Raw genomic sequence first — 17,909 nt, 5'->3', positions numbered from 1 at the left:
GTGCAAGGGAAGGACAACAAACTAAACACGAAAAGAAGTTTTAAATGAATGAGTTTTGAATCTAGATGATGATTTAAAAGTGCATAGCTCCCGTGGCTTCCTAATATCAGAACGAAGACCGTTCCAGACGGCCTTGGAAGCGCATCTGAAAGCACGCGATGCGTTGACCGTCCTTATCCGACGACTAACCAAAAGCCGCCGCTGCTGCTGCGAGGAAGACCGGAGTTCGCGTGATGGTTGATGCTCCTCGACGAGATCAACAAGGTGGTTTTGCGGTTCATTTGTGGCAAGCTGCGTTGAATCGGAGCACATTTCATCGGGGGGGGGGGGGGGTGTGGGGGCGACGTGACGTCAGAGAGCAGCGTGTGCCGGTTACGAGTATCACAGCAGAGCCTCGCTCGTTCGCTGTCAAGGTGGGACCCCCCCCCCGTAGATAAGCAGCCTTGTGGCTTAACGCCACAATGCTGCTGGGCCCACGGCGGGGCGACTGTGGCCGTGCAGCCCAAACTGCGGACCGGTGAGATAACGCACCGTGGTCCATGCTGCTCCGACGGAGGAGGAGGAATATCAAGGCCACAGGAAGTTTTTCCTGAAGCCCTCGAGTGGCTATCAGACCTTGACGTTGGGCACCTCGCTTCCGGACGTGTGTCTGTATTTCCACGCGCAAGGGTCAAATGGAACCCGATAATGCGTGACAAAGCAGACTTCTTAGTGGCCGCTTGTCTGTGATATTGTGGTTAATAGGATTTTTGTTAATGAAAATGTAAACACATTTGCTGAGCAGAGGCCCAGACATATTAAGCAGCCAGCAATAAGCCGCAGCACTATCCTGGTTGTAATCGATAAGAGTTTACACTTTTCTTGAATTTGAGCACATTAGGACGCCGTCTTTCCGACAGCCTTGTTCTTCACCTGAGGACGGCTGCTTGTGTTGTGGCCGAAACGTCGTGAGAATTGTATCTGTTTTATTTTTATTATTTTATTACTTCCCTTCTACGTGACTTTACCGAAAGAACCAAGAATAAGGTTATTATTATTATCATAAGAGGGATGATGATGATTATGGGAGAGAATTCCAGAAACAAGCGATGGGAGGGAAGAATCGGAAAGAGTTGTGTGACCGGGTTCAAGCAAGAGCCCGGCTGCTGACGCGACACTGAATGTGGAAACCGGTCCAGAGTTTCCTTGTGTTGAACAAGTGCTGCTTAGATCACACGCACCAGACGGCCGTGTGGCCAATGGGATGTTAAGGAGGCGTATCGTCTGCTTATTTAATTTATTTGGAGTAATTGTAGTATCTTGATTTTTATTTGTTTGAATGTTCAATTGATAATAAAGCTTGCGTGGGATTTACATTGCGTACAAAGCTTACATTGCGTACAAAGCTTACATTGCTTACATTGACGCATCATCATCATCACCACCGCAATACCCACCATCATCGCCATCATCATTATCATCATCGCCATCTTCACCGCCATCATCTTCACCGCCATCATCATCACCGCCATCATCATCACCACCATCATCCTCACCATCATCACCATCATCATCATCACCATCATCACCATCACCTGCCTGCCTGGCGCATACGTCAGCCCTGGCGTGCACGCGTGTGTGCCAGCCATCGATTTCACGGAGCCAAGCGCTCGTGCGTGCGTGCGTGCGTGCGTGCCCGCGGGCTGCACCCATCCGAACTGCCGGCGGTAATAACGACGCGGCGGGTTGGTCGCCGTGATTGATCACGGACGCAGAGCGAGCGCCGCTTCCCCCGCACCCAACACGGCAGACCGGCCAAACGACGAGCGGCAGGTATCCGCGGCGGGCGGCCCCGTCGCGAACAGACTCGTGTCACGCTGGCCCAGCATCGATAGGGTGGCGTGCGGTTTGCGGCGCCGCGTGGCCGGCCGCACGGTAATCGACCGCACTGAAGTCGTGCGGCTCGGCAGCCTGGCATCACCAACGGGGTGCGATGCGAGCTCCGGTGCTGGCTCCGTTCCGGCTCTGTGCGCGTGCGTGCCGCGCTAATCTGTTTGCCGTGGCCTTTGCAGTTGAGTCACGTGCGCGATATTAGGCTAATGTGCGCAATGTACGCGACGCGCGTGCGCTAATCTGCAAGTTCGTCATGTGCACGTGGGGGCGTTTGTTTTAGCGCAGAATGTCACGTCGGCAATTCCAAGTGCTCGCGTTTTTCACTGCATATTATCCTTAGTACATAATGTGAACGATCCAAATGAGATTCGAAGATTACACTATGTAACACGATTTTTGTTCCTGGATAGTAAGTGTTATTTCCTAATTGCTAAAAGTATTGAAAATGGCTATTATTCCCTGCAAACTTTGCTTTTGTGACCAGGACTTTACGTAAAGGAATGACACATGCTCACGTTTTCTCATTGAAAATAGGTAAATTTCAAAATATCACTGTCCTGGTCACAAAAGCAAAGTTTGTGGGGAATAATAGCCATTTTCTGTACTTTTGAGGCATAAGCAATGAGAAAAAATATATATTCTTACACAGTATTATCCTTCCAAAATATTGAACTCTGATACTAGTTCCTAGCAGTGTTCATGCACATGTTATTACATCATCATCCCCTTACTTTGCCAGAGAACGAACGTGCTCCATGGACAGGTACTCACAGTGCAGCGTTTCTTCCGCTGTGAACGAGACGACATTTGAATCTGGGCCATGATTCCCCTCCCCCCCCAGGCCCCCACTTCGCAAAACACACCAGAGCAGGCCAAACCACGAAAACGCAACATGTTTTTTAATAATAATAACAACAACAACAACCGTAATCCCATCATGCTGCAATTGTAAACCATTTGGAGCGCACGCCACAGCTGCGTTGGGAGGAATCTGGAGCGTGTGGCGACGTCTCGGGGGGGGGGGGCTGTTATCTTCACACTGTTGTGGTTGGCAGGTGATTGTCACGTTTGGCCGTTTGGACAATACCGCAGGCACACGCTGACCTACTTTTGCAAAAATTACGGTGCGGGTTCTGCAGTGTCCACTTCTTCACAGCGGCCCGCCACGGTGGCTGTGAAACGTCACGACACCTCGTCGCTGGCCTCCTGCTGCGGCCGCTCGCGTGGTGAGCTCGGTACGTGTCGGTGAGTTTATACACTGGCTCTGCCATCTGAGTTTATACACTGGCTCTGCCATCTGAGTTTATACACTGGCTTTGCTGTCTGAGTTTATACACTGGCTCTGCCTTCTGAGTTTATACACTGGCTCTGCCATCTGAGTGTATACACTGGCTCTGCCGTCTGAGTTTATACACTGGCTCTGCCGTCTGAGTTTATACACTGGCTCTGCCATCTGAGTTTATACACTGGCTCTGCCATCTGAGTGTATACACTGGCTCTGCCATCTGAGTTTATACGCTGGCTCTGCCATCTGAGTTTATACGCTGGCTCTGCCATCTGAGTTTATACGCTGGCTCTGCCATCTGAGTTTATACGCTGGCTCTGCCATCTGAGTTTATACGTTAACTGTGCCATTTGAGCCCCCGTAGCATGCAGCCGAACGACTCGCATGATGGGCAACATTGTGCAGGGTGACGCTGGGGGAAATACATGATGTAAATGATCTGCCGCGCTGGCGAAATGTTAACTACCTCGTCTGGTACACAGGAGGTCGTGGATTCCATTCCTACCCTGGTAGCTGTATATTTGGAGTTTGTGCGTCTCTCTCCCCGTGGTCGCGTGGATTTTTCCCTGTGTCCTCCGGTTTTTCCCTCCACATTCACAAGAGCTTGTCTAGATTATTTGTCTCCTATAAATGTTCACGTGATAAACCACGTTGCGCTATCATTTGTGGCCAGGTCGCTTGTTGATTGTGAGGCGATTTTAACCGAAGTAGAAACGTGGCCCAGTGAACGTGCGTGGATATTTTGTTCCACGGCCGCATGTTATTGCTGCTCATGCTGCCATGAAGCTCTGTGCATATAAACCTTATGCTACGCGAGGAATCAATTATACGCACAACACACGTCGTAAATTACGCGGAATTATGCGCGATGCACTTTGTGCGCTCGCTGTGCGCGCACACGTTTACGCGCGCCGTGCGTAAAGTGTTGCTGTGACGCGTCGCTGTGAGGCTTCGTTGCTGCGAGGCGTCGTTATGAGGCATCACATGGTGAGGCGTCGCTGTGAGGTTTCGTTTCTGTGAGGCGTTGTGAGGCTTCGTTGCTGTGAGGCATCGTTGCTGAGGCATCGTTGCTGTGACGCATCATTATGAGGCATCGTGGCGAGGCAAGGCTGTGAGACGTCGTTGCTGTGATGCGTCATGGTGAGGCGTCACATCATGAGGCAAGACTGAGGCGTCGTTGCTGACGCGTTGTGAACGAGCGAGCGCCGTGCGTTGCGTGTGCTGGGCGACCGTGAGTGAACCTCGTGGCGCGAGAGGCGGAAGAGGAAGAAGCGCGCTTACAAACTCTCTGCCGGGTTCACCGCGTCGTCCCACATGTCACAGATTGCGTGGTGCCACGACGCTCGTGACAGTGACGTTGCTGCTGTGCGTTTTTATTTCAAAATAAGACAAGTCGTCAAATTGAGATGTATATACCTTTATATGTATAATTTCTCGTGCGCCAAAGTTATAACGATATATTTTGTCGCTCGCATTTTCCACCGTGCCGCTGCTTGTTATTTTCCGTCATGTATTATGTCCCAAGTATTTTCACTTAATACATTTCATAACCAATCATGCTCCTGGAATCGCATGATGCGTGTAAAATCTGATTGGTTCTGGTTCGGACGCACAGTCTCCTAGCGGCCCAGGGAAACCCAGCAGCAGCAGCCGGAGATTTTATACCGATAAATAAGCGGGTAATTCACCTTCTTCCCACATGCGTCCCTCCAGACATGAAGTAAAATAACTTTTACACATTCCATCGGCCAAGCGGCCTTCTGGGAGTCCTTCATTTCAGCAGCGTTTGTTGTGCGCAAGCAAATTCTGAATCAGTTACTACCTTTGGTGTCGTCAGCAGAGTCGGGCTTCGTTGAATTAGAGATTAGAGCAAAGACAACCAAAGTCAAAATCAGAGCGGACATACCCAGTTTAACTAAGTAGAAATCGGTGCAAAATCCGAGGATGTTTCAGCAGAAATAAAAAACAGTGCTGCACTAAAATGACCAACACATTTATGGTAACGACAGTTGCCTAGGACAGATTACCTAAAATAAGAATCCATTCATAGTAAAAATCAACGTGGATGCGGGTGATCATTTAGAGCAATTGTGGCACGAGTATGCAAACAGACGGGGAAATATATGCTGGGTAGAAGAATCGGATGTCTCTGGAATGACACAAAGGTTGCTTTTGCTCCGGTGTCTATTTGTTGGAGTTTAGGGGGCACGGCAGGCTCTTGCTTACAGACTCACTTGAACTCGTTAATGGGCCAGAAAAGGAATTAGGTGACTAATGATTCCCGTGCTCGGTCATTTAATCACAATTAATGCTCTCGCAAAGTAATTTTCAAGAAATGTGGACATCAAATATCCCTCATATGTAGATCCCCCTCCCCATCACGATCAGAGCACGAAATCCACTTTGTAATGGACAGAATAGCGGAGCTCTGAAACGTGCCTTTTAAACGGTTAGATATTTAATTTGGGAGGAATCGCTGTCGTGCGATTAGTCTCATTGATGTCTCGCAGGGTCTCTGCACAGCTCATTGACCGTGGAAATCTCTCCTCGTATCCCAGAATGCTTTGTGAATATCTGAACACACGGGATAATTAGTCCCCACACCGGATGTAGTGTTCCAATGAGTAATTACCATAACAAATAATAATCTTGAAATGCCTTAATGATTAATTGATTCATCGGTAGCCCAATTAATTGTGAAATCCTATTTAATTAAAGGTCAAATAGATTAACATTAATTGACCGCACGTGTGCGCACGTGTGGGGAGCGGGTATTGTATCGGTCAGCGCACTGCTCTACAAACCCGGCGCCTCCTCTAGGTCGACTCGGCCTCAAATGAGTACCTGGTGTGGTGTGTAAACATCACCACTGGGGCGATCAAGGCGGCCGGGCCTGGTACTGGCTACCCACTCCGCTCGCGTGCCGTGTCGGCCTTCATCGGTGATACTCGCCAACAGCACTTGACCCAGCAGTATGTTACAGGCTATCCTGGGGATCTTTGTTCTTGTAGACTCTGCCAATTACACTGAGTTCAGTGTAGCTGTTAATCCCGAGTCATTTGAGATGCGTGCCGGCGACAATATCTCATGCTTCCTCTTTATGATACATGTTTTGGCGATTACGATTTTGGGGCGTGTCGCATCACAAGATGATGCAGTGGGAAGTGCTCCACGGGCCGCGTCACACACACTGGCCCGCGTCACACACGGTGACCCGCGTCACACACGGTGACCCGCGTCACACACGGTGACACGCGTCACACACGGTGACCCGCGTCACACACGGTGACCCGCGTCACACACGGTGACACGCGTCACACAGAGGGCCGTGTCACAGAAAGGGCCCGGAAGTTGACGTTTGCTGGAACTCTTGCTTCACTTGGCCTCTTTCTGCTGCCCCCCCCCCCCCCCCGGGGGATTGACTCGCTCCACAACCCCTCCCTCTCTGGGGGGGGGGGGGGGTCACTTAAATGAGTCCCACTTTTGGGGGTGGGGGGGGAGTCAACGGTTGTTGACCAATGAGCAGACTCGACCCTGCCATAGGAATGTAATGTTTAATCCCCAGAATCTGGAATAAGTGGAATTAAGTGAAACATTTATTAAGTTAGCATGATTTAAAAAAAAGATGGTTGACGGACTGCCGAGAACAATATTGTCCGATATCGTGAAACAGTTATCAGTATTGAACGCCTGTTTTTTTCTGTCAGACAGAGCTACAGCTCGTTGCTGAATTCCTGCTGTGTTGGACTACGCGTGGAGCGTGGTGCAAATACAAATAGGAGCAGTCGCATTAAATATCTCATTTGGGCACAGGCGGTCAATACGCACAATCCCAGGCACGGGTGATTGGCAGTGGGTCTGTTTTACTGGAATTGATCAAGGACGCGGACACCTACGTAGTCAGACATCCCCCGCGTAGCCTGAACAGACTTGCGGCAAGTGCTGTTAGCGAGCACCTATGAAGGTCGACACGGCACACGAGTTGGTGGGTGGCCAGCACCACGCCCGGCCGCCTTTGTCTCCCTAGTGGCGATGTTTACACACCGCACCGGGTACTCACTTGATGCTGAGTCGACCTAGGGAAGGCCCAGGACTGGTTTAGATAATCGTCATTGGTATTGGCCGTGAGCGGGAATCAAACTCGGGTGGCCGGGTTCGTAGCGCAGCGTAGCGCTAACCGCTGCACTACCGCTCCCCACCATAGTCATACACATGCGCACGTGGGCGCGCATCTGTGGGGAAATCGTATCTGGCCGTGCCTTTGGCACAGAGCCATATATAACACATTATTCTGATTAAGTTTTGACCATCGGAGACTTCTTGCCAAATGTATTTTCTGCTGGCTTTGCACGACAGTTGCTCCATATCGGCCCGGCACAGTGAACGAGGGGAGACGCTCCCTCACGCTGCGCGAGTAACATCGTTGCCTTTGACGAGATGCCACCAAGATTGTTTCGCGCCCCTTCAGAACTCTCGCGTTAGTTTGGTTGCCCCCATTCAAACGGTCAGCCGGGCGGCTCGGCAGCAGAGCAAGCGGCTCGTGATCTGAACGTTGCGAGTTCAAACCCTGGTATGGGGGTTGACTCAGCCCGTCATCCCCTCCGGGGTCGATAAAACGAGTACCACTCTGTGGGGAACTTGACAGCGGTTGCTCTCTGGGTGGACTCTCGCCCCCTGCCCTTGCAATGTGGAACTTCCACCACTGGCCCAGGGCTGCGAACAGGAATCTGAGCACCATCTCAATGCTCAATTGTGAGCAGGAAATCACTAGGCAAGAAGCAGGCTCCCCGGCGGGCAGGCCGAGGTGGTGGACAACGGGGTGGAGGTGGTGGTGGAGGTGGTGGACAACGGGGTGGAGGAGGTGGAGGAGAGGCAGGCCGGCTCGCTGAAGCACCACAGCGTCACTCCAGACTCACGCAGGCACAGGTCCAGCAAGCAGCCGCCCTGGGGGGGAGGGGACAGGCACGGAAGTCAGAGACCTCCACCACCTCCACCTCCTCGTCCACCACCTCCACCACCTCCTCCAACTCGTCCTCCTTCCTCCATCTGGTGGCTCATCGAGTCACTCACCAAGTCGCTCACCCACTCACTCAGCTACTGACCCACCCACCCACTCACCCACCCACTCACGCCCACAGAGACACACACAGAGACACACAGAGACACACACCGACACACAGAGACACACTGAGACCCACAGAGACCCACAGAGACCCACAGACACACAGAGACACACAGACACACAGAGACACGCAGAGACACACAGAGACCCAGAGACTCACAGAGACATACAGATACCCAGAGACACACAGAGACACACAGAGACCCAGAGACTCACACAGAGAGAAACACAAGAGACCCACAGAGACACACAGAGATCCACAGAGACCCACAGAGATCAACAGAGACCCACAGAGACCCACAGAGACACACAGAGACACAGAGACAAACAGAGACCTAGAGACTCACACAGAGACACACAGAGACACACAGAGACCCACAGAGACACACAGAGACTCAGAGACACACAGAGACACACACAGACCCACAGAGACCCACAGAGACACACAGAGACACACAGAGACCCACAGAGACCCACAGAGACACACAGAGACACACAGAGACACAGAGACACAGAGACACAGATTCACACAGAGACCCACAGAGACACACAGAGACACACAGACCCACAGAGACACACAGAGACCCACAGAGACACAGAGACACACAGAGACCCACAGAGACACAGAGACACAGAGACACACAGAGACACACAGAGACACACAGAGACACACAGAGACACACAGAGAGAGACACACAGAGACACACAGAGAGACACACAGAGACCCACAGAGACCCACAGAGACACACAGAGACACACAGAGACACACATAGACCCACAGAGACACACAGAGACCCATAGAGACCCACAGAGACACACAGATAAACACAGATAAACACACAGAGACACACACAGAGACACACAGAGACACAGATTCACACAGAGACACACAGAGACACACCGAGACCCACAAAGACACACAGAGACCCACAGAGACCCACAGAGACCCACAGAGACACACAGAGACCCACAGAGACCCACAGAGACCCACAGAGACCCACAGAGACACACAGAGACACACAGAGACCCACAGAGACCCACAGAGACCCACAGAGAACCACAGAGACCCACAGAGACCCACAGAGACCCACAGAGACACACAGAGACCCACAGAGACCCACAGAGACCCACAGAGACCCACAGAGACCCACAGAGAACCACAGAGACACACAGAGACACACAGAGACCCACAGAGACCCACAGAGACCCACAGAGACACACAGAGACACACAGAGACCCACAGAGACACACCGAGACCCACAGAGACACACAGAGACACACAGAGACACACCGAGACACACAGAGACCCACAGAGACACACAGAGACACACAGAGACACACAGAGACCCACAGAGACACACCGAGACCCACAGAGAACCACAGAGACACACAGAGACACACAGAGACCCACAGAGACCCACAGAGACACACAGAGACACACAGAGACCCACAGAGACACACCGAGACCCACCGAGACCCACAGAGACACACAGAGACACACAGAGACACACCGAGACACGCAGACACACAGAGACACACAGAGACACACAGAGACCCACAGAGACACACAGACACAGAGACATACAGATTCACACAGAGACACACCGAGACACACAGACACACAGAGACACACAGAGACACACAGAGACCCACAGAGACACACAGAGACATACAGATTCACACAGAGACACACAGAGACACACAGAGACACACAGAGACCCACAGAGACACACAGACACACAGAGACACACAGATTCACACAGAGACTCACAGAGACACACAGAGACACACCGAGACACACCGAGACACACAGAGACACACATGTTGACCTTCGTTGTAAATTGTGCTCTCTGCAGGCTAACAGGGCTCGGCCAGTTGTAGCCACGTGCATGGGCTGATAACGGGAACTCCGTAGCAACGCATGCGGTCCCTTACACACTTCAGTACAACGGGGTTGCAGCTCGTGTACGACGAAGCAGCGTCCGTGCATTTCCCTTATCGAAGGTGGTCAGCGTGGCTCTGGGAACTATGAAAACATCAGCGTGTGTGCAGCAGAAGGCATCGTCAACGTTGGCAGTCGTGTTGCAATCACAATGCCGGACAGAATTGCGCTTGATTGGCTGTGGTGTGCTGGCAATTATTAAAATTGTACGCATGTTGGTGCTGATGACAGTGAGGAGCGACCTCCCAATCATTTGGCCGTTTGAGGATATATGAGTTGTTCCAATACAGCTGGGCCGGCCCTCAATTGCACAAAAGGGGAACGGGCACCTTCAATGTTGCTCCTCTGTCATTGTGCTGATGGGCACAGCTCAAGCACCCAGCCCCCCAGCCCCCCATGCCCTGGGCCCATGTCAGTGGCCAGTTTCCCTACATTGACGCTGGGGTCCTGTAGCAGCCGCGCTCGTGGCCTTCGTGTGTTGAGATCACCGCGCACTCCGTTCTCCTCGGCAACGCCACGTGCTGTTTTCGTAACGGGATGAATGTGTAATGCGAGCGTATGTGGGGTTTCGCCGCCCCGGCCCCTAAGCCAACCAGGCGTCACGAACCATCGGAGGCAGGGTTTAAGGGCGGAGCCCGCGGGCGTTAAGGGAGGGGTATTATCTGGAAAGTTCTTAAGGGGTGTGGTGAAGGGCGGAGTCTGGGTGACATGGGAAGAGGATATAAGGGGGAGCCGGAAGGGGCTCGGGGTCAGTTGGTGGGAGCTGGAAGCTGGGCCACGTCGCGGGTCTCCGCGAGCCATCGGCCACATGGCGACGCGGAGACGGCTCCCAGCGCTTCGTCTGCCAGCGGTGCGCGGGAGCGGGGAAGCGAGAGAGCGGCGTGGGAGCGGGACGTCAGTTCCCCGACGTGCCGCGGAGTGACCGGGGGAGCTGAACGCGAGCTGTGCAGTAACGAAGAAATAAAGAGACGGAGACACAGTCGCTTGTCGTCGACCCGTTTTATTACAAATGTATTTAGGGGACACGTTTTTGTTATGACGCCGGATGCGAATTGGATGTAACGCGGTCGAGTGAACGGAACTACGTCACGCGAGTAGGAATAAGCAAACATATGGCTGCCTCGGCGTAGCATCATCACACAAGGCATTGGGATGCTGCTGGATGCTTCTGGATGCTACCCACGCTTCTCGGTCTTTGTTCGGCCTGCGTACGCATCTCTCGTATCGCGGACTGTGCTTTACCCGATATATATTATCAATCGATTTGTCCATCACGCGGTGTTCTTCAGGAACGCAACTACCGCTGCGTTGCAGGAGAACACGACTGCGCTTGTGTCTGCTTCCATATAAACTCTCGTAGTCGTTCACTCTGATTGGTCGGTCACTGGTTGGTCGGTTGCCCTGATTGGTTACTCTGGTTGGTTAGTCGTTCTGGTTGGTCGGTCACTGGCTGGCTGCTCACTCTGGTTGGTCGGCGGGTGCGACACGGTTGTGTGTCATTGTGCCTGTGGCTACTCACCACGTGGCTGGCACCGCGCCTGCCTCGCCAACACAAACCGTGCCGCATCGCAAAAGGTCTTCAAGTTTGGGACGTGAGTGCTGTTGCTCTTCATATTAACCACACCCTTGCGAAGGACACCTTCACAAGTGATTTTACAGGTAAAAAGAATTGTATTCAAAGAATGTATGCTCTCTTTGTAGCCATTGTGACCCACAAATATCTCTTCTCATATATAAAGAAAAGGATGTGAATGAATTCACTAAACAAAATTCACGCAGAAATTTTCTTTTGAACACAGAGGGAAGTTTGCTTGGCTACATTCACCTAGCATCTAGATTCATCGTTACGGAGGGGATTCGTGCAACTAGCACAGGGCATGACCTCTTGGACTCGCAAGCTCATGCTGCCAGGCTCAACATATTAACATCGTCGGTTAAATCCCAGACTCACAATCTCATGCCGCCAGCCTCAATGTATCCACATCGTCGGTTAAATCCCAGACTCACAATCTCATGCCGCCAGCCTCAACGTATTCACATCGTCGGTTAAATCCCAGACTCACAATCTCATGCCGCCAGCCTCAATGTATCCACATCGTCGGTTAAATTCCAGACTCACAATCTCATGCCACCAGCCTCAACGTATCCACATCGTCGGTTAAATCCCACACTCACAATCTCATGCCACCAACCTCAACGTATCCACATCGTCGGTTAAATCCCAGACTCACAATCTCATGCCACCAGCCTCAACGTATCCACATCGTCGGTTAAATCCCACACTCACAATCTCATGCCACCAGCCTCAACGTATCCACATCGTCGGTTAAATCCCAGACTCACAAGCTCATGCCGCCAGCCTCAACGTATCCACATCGTCGGTTAAATCCCACACTCACAAGCTCATGCCGCCAGCCTCAACGTATCCACATCATCGGTTAAATTCCATGCGCACGACGACCGTAACGGTGGCAACGGGGAACGTTCCACGCACGAGTTTGGCTCCGTGACCATGCTGAGCAGTGGATCGACCACACGCTCCCACTCAGCCGCGTGCGACTTCTAAGTGATCGCCGTTCGCCGGGCTGCAGGGGAAAATGGGCCAAGTCAAGCCTCTTGGGATACCCCAACGTGTGGCATTGGCCCCGCGGTCCAATTGCCGTTCACCCGGGCACTCGTACGTGTCGGTCTACGAGACGCGCGTAAGCAGCCGTTCGGATCCTCTGGTGCGATTTCGCGCTCTGTGGGCCCCGCTGCTCTGCCCAATCATGGCTGCGTTCGGGCTGATCTTGCAGTTGGCCGGTACGGTGTCAGGACAAATGTAAAAGGCGCCCTTTTGAATTGCCCACGAAAGCACGTTGACCACGCGCCGCTGTGGCGTGCGCCATTAGCGCCAAGCGGTGTTCATTCCAATCAATTCCTTTTGATGATTTAATGCGTCTTCTGCATTCGTAGTGCGGGAAATGATCGATTTTTTTATGTTGAGCCTCATCTCATTTCCTCCTTACTCGTTCTCATCACCGCATCCGAGCTGGCGGTTGCGAGGCTTTCTCCCGTTGGCGCCGCACCTTCCCGGTCTCAGCGGGGGAGAATGTCGACAGCGAATGAACGCAAACGTCAGGTGGCCAGCAGCATGGTTACGATTGTGATAGAAACGAGCGAACGCACCCCTTGTAAAGTTATTTTAAAGAGCTGTTGTGACTTGCAGTGTGAGGTGAGTGTGTGAAGTGAGTGAATAAGTGTGTATGTGAAGTGAGGTGAGTGAGTGTGTGGGATGAGTGAGTGAGTGTGTGAGGTGAGTGTGTGAGGTGAGTGAGTGTGTGTGTGTGTGTGGGATGAGTGAGTGTGTGTGTGGGATGAGTGAGTAAGTGTTTGAGGTGTGTGTGTGAAGTGAGGTGAGTATGTGTGTGTGAGGTGAGTATGTGTGTGTGAAATGAGGTGAGTGTGTGTGTGAGGTGAGTGTGTGTGTGTGTGTGAAATGAGGTGAGTGTGTGTGTGTGTGAAATGAGGTGAGTGTGTGTGTGTGTGTGAAATGAGGTGAGTGTGTGTGTGAGGTGAGTGAGTGTGTGAGGTGAGTGTGTAGGGCGAGTGAGCGTGAGTGTGGGAGGTGAGTGTGTGAGGTGAGTGTGTGAGGTAAGTGTATGTTTGAGGTGAGTGTGTGAGGTGAGTCAGTGTGTGAGGTGAGTGAATGTGTTTGAGGTGAGTCAGTGTGTGACGTGAGTGAATGTGTTTGAGGTGAGTGTGTGAGGTGAGTGAGCGGTGGAAGGGCGACAGTGCTGGAACACAGTGACAGCGAGGCGATGCACCATCAATATTGATACTGCACGCAAAACTGTCTGCATGAAATTTACATCGTACAGACTAAATATTTGGCTGCAATTTCTTTCTCAAATTTCATAGAAATATTATTACATTTAGTCTGTGACCCTCACTATGCACACAGAATAATTGCCACCCTTTGTCAATCTACTGCTAGCGGAACACCTTCCTATTCCCTGCACTGTCATTCGTGGGAATTGTTTGACCATACTTCACCATGCTGGTCACTGCGAGTTGGCGAAGGGGAGTTTGTTCAGGGTGAGTGATGCAATGTGACGTGGAAAACTGCCGAGTGGCGGCGATTTATTTTCAATCAAGACATTTTCTATCATGTGTTGATGAATCAAACGCTGTTGAATCTTGCTCCTTAACTGAATCTTACTCCTTGACTGGGACCTCCTCTCTCTGGTGTGGATGTCCCCACCGTTGCATTGACTCATGTCTGGGCCTCGCGGTGCGGAAGGCTCTCATTTCTGATCAAGGTGCCGGCCGTTCACCCATTAACGCCATGCTGATGAGACTCGGCAGAATCAAAGCCGGCTGAGGCTTTGGCCGGCTTTGACTCCTGCTGCTGGGATATGGGCATTTGGAAAACGCATTGGTCACTGGATTAATAAGTGTTCGATTTTGACAAATAAAGGCTCGTACGTTATTACTTTGGCCAAAGCTAATAGTTTTAAACTCGTAAAAGCAGCTTTAATGCGGTAGAAGCAAGTCTTTCAATAATATCTACAGGATATCGATAGTGGTAATGCATTGTATGCACCGAGTTGTGAACAAGTTCTGCTGTGTCTGTGCTGCAGATTTGCTCTCTGAATAGCGCTCCCTGGCTGAAGTCAAATCCAAAGTGATTTCTGCTCCAATGAGCAATGAGGCGGCAGTGCACTTCTATTCACAGCTCTCAGCCAGTGGTGGGAATTCTACATTTCCATGACGGGGGCGAGTCTATTCATATTACAACCAGCGTTTATTTCTCCACAAAGTAGTACTGATTTATTTTGACGATCCCGGATGGATGATTGGCCAAGTAAACCCCCGACCAGGGTTAGTACTCACAACACTTTCCGACTGCGAGCCGCTCTCTCTACCGCTGAGTGCTCTGGCCGCCTTTAATACTGACAGTCGAGCTAATTTAACAGTGCGCTACCCGACCGTCGTGCACACTTACACCAGCGTTTCCTACCCAACAGAGATTCTGCAAGCCGCGCAGACAATGGCAGAGTAGTGCCGTGGTGAACGGTGTGCCCTGCTCGAGTGCAAACAACCCACGTACTCTGGGCTTGGGGGACGATTTTCAGAAATATAGTTCAGAATCAAAATGTTTATTTAGACTGGAGGAATCCGATGAGCTCTGAAGCTCTTTTCCACGGATGTGCAGTAGTCACCGTTGAACGTTGGCGTAACAATGCGTGCATATTTTACAAGCGTGCATTGCCTTAATGAATGTAATGATGGCAATTAAAATGCAACCACCGTGTGTCATCGTCTTCCTCCAGTTATCCAAGTCATCGCCGGGTTTAGACAGGGGTTTTGCCTTCCGCTCGTCAGCAGTGTGCGCACGCGCGCAAAGTCTTCCTGAAACCATTTCCAGCTACTCAGGTGAGACCATTACTGCAGAAGTACTCCGCATTACCACACGCACGGCCCTCTGAGCCCTGTGTGCACCCCAGGGGGTGCTGAAGAAATTGCCGAGGTCTACCGGTGGGACTTTGGTAAAGGGCCGGGTTCCAGGAAAACCTCTCCGGCCTGCTTGTGCATGCAGCGCCACCGGGGTCAACCGGTGCCGTCAGCCGCCTGCGCTGCGCGCCAGTGCGCCCCTTAGTCCGCTGGAGACTGCCTCTGATATATTGGTAGTGCAGTCGAAGCTAGCGGGGCTTCAGCTCCGCATTAATCTTGGCCCCAAAGGTGGCAAGCGGCACTTAATCCTGCTCGTCGGAGAACGCGTGCTGGAGGCTTCCCCCGCAGGAAATCCCGTGCGCAGCATCTCTGCGGTGGTGTGGTTTCCGCACGAGTGAACGGCTTTGTGCTGTATCGGGACGTGTGAGTTCGGGTCGTCGTATCTTCGAGCGTTGCTCGTTCCGGAAGCTGCCGTCCGCTGTACCATACAGACCGGTGCCCAAGACACCGTAGGTTCCGTGCGAATACAGCGAGCGTGTCTCCTATGTTTTCACAGCGAAATACGTGTCTTCATGGAAAACTTTAAAAATATATATGAAATTTGGCGCTTCTGCTGCTGCTGCGTTGGCAGCGGTGCGCAAGGAAGGACAACAGAAACTGAACACTGTCATCGAAAATAGTTTGGACACAAAGCGGAAAAAATACGTACGGTCTAATCAGCGACGCTTTCAGGCAATGGAACGTGAAAAGGGTCATTCCCCCGAAACATGATCTGCTTCTATATGTTTCCCTTTGAAGGCCAGAGTGTTGTTGATGGATGTGCTGAGCCTTTGTTATCTATTTTCCAAGTGGTGCGTTGGTTGAAGCATCCTGGCTTTGGTTTTGTTTTGCCAGCCTCGGTGCATTCACTCCGAGCTTTGCAGCGCGCCCTGTGTGGGTCACACGCACGATTCACTCCGCGTGGGCTCCCAAGTCTGGGAGTGCTTTGTGCTGCGGTGCCCGGCTCTGCTGTCCTGCAGCCATTAGTAAAGTACTCGCGGCTTTAGAGACCGGCAGCGATGCGGATAAGCATTATGGAATTCACAACGCAGCCGCAGTGAGGAATTGAGAATGAGTTCGCTGGAGAGGCTTCACGCACGCCGCACATGCAAGGAGAGACTGTGATGTAGCCATGTTTTCCTGCTTTTAGTCATCTCGGCAGTCATTAAACATGCATCGCTAATTACTTTCTCGGCAGGGACGTGGCCCAGCGGAAGCTCGTTTTGCCGCTCGGAGGAGATGTTTCACGGTTCGAATCCGGCAGGGTGCCCTGGTTAATACCGTGGGTGTATTGACTATAACATAGCACACACGCCGTCTGCTTTGCTGTGGATGTTGAAGGTCGCGTGGTGTCGTTCAAAAGAGCAGGCCATTGCGTGCCGGCGTCATGCTCCTGGGACGATGCACGGCAACATCGCCCCCCGCCCCCCGCCCCCCGCCCCCCCCTGCTGCTGTGAGACCACTGCAGGCCGTGTCTCTGTTTTAATGTTGCGACTTCCTTCCTTCCTTAGCGATTGTAGCCCGACAGTTGAGTGAGATTGGCAGGAATTTGTGGAGTCTACCCGACGAAAACTTTCCGCGATTTTTTTTATGGAAGGGGGAAAAATTGGACCACGTCGGTTTGAACGCGACGGCAGAAAGGATTGAACGACGGCGCCCGCTTCATCTGCCGGGCGCGTCCCCTCCGCCTCCTCCGTGTTGGTTCCCGCGTGGAACGTGAGCGGAGCGGAGCGCCTCCTCGCGGACTGCTCCCCCGCCGACATGGCCCGTCGGAGGCGCGACGGACGGCGTCACCCTCGCACAGAATCCTTCGCCTGGGAGGCACGGACAGGATTTAAAGCTTTTTTTTAATTGGGTGCAATTGTGAACAACAGCCATATCAGACATCAGCGTAATCATTGGTTCAGTGCAGCTCAAAGCCTCGGTCACGATAAGGCGCGTGCGGTGGAGACAGAAGATGTCCACGTATGAGGCCTTGAGACCAGAATCGGTGATTTCACCGACATTGTGTTCATCAGGGAGGCAGTTCCATTTCCGGACAGCAGAGTGAAGAAGGGAGGGAGCTTCTGTCCAGAGAGCAATGTTCTTGTCACGGGGGGGTGGGTGGAAGGGCGTGGCTGGACATGTTGTTTGGACCGTTCAACATGCTGAGTCCCGCCCATGGCTGGCTCACGGAGCCGCGTGCCCGGCCTACACCGAGTCGCGTGCCCGGC

At 52.2% G+C, this 17,909-nt stretch overlaps 1 protein-coding gene across 16 annotated transcripts in view; it reads left to right on the top strand.

Moving 5' to 3' along the window:
• Positions 1-17,909, top strand: part of FUT8 (fucosyltransferase 8) — a 384,345-nt gene that overhangs the window by 313,800 nt on the left and 52,636 nt on the right. The window contains exon 1 of one of the 16 annotated variants that reach the window (XM_078870641.1): positions 2,945-3,117. The exons of the other annotated variants lie outside the window; for them this stretch is intronic. The gene's annotated coding sequence lies outside the window, so the exon portion shown is untranslated. Of the gene's footprint in view, positions 1-2,944; positions 3,118-17,909 lie in introns of those variants that run through there. 16 annotated transcript variants of the gene reach the window in all.

Source organism: Lampetra fluviatilis, chromosome 30 (genome assembly GCF_964198595.1).
Source record: "Lampetra fluviatilis chromosome 30, kcLamFluv1.1, whole genome shotgun sequence".
NCBI lineage: Eukaryota > Metazoa > Chordata > Hyperoartia > Petromyzontiformes > Petromyzontidae > Lampetra > Lampetra fluviatilis.
This window is presented reverse-complemented; position numbering and strand designations above follow the sequence as displayed.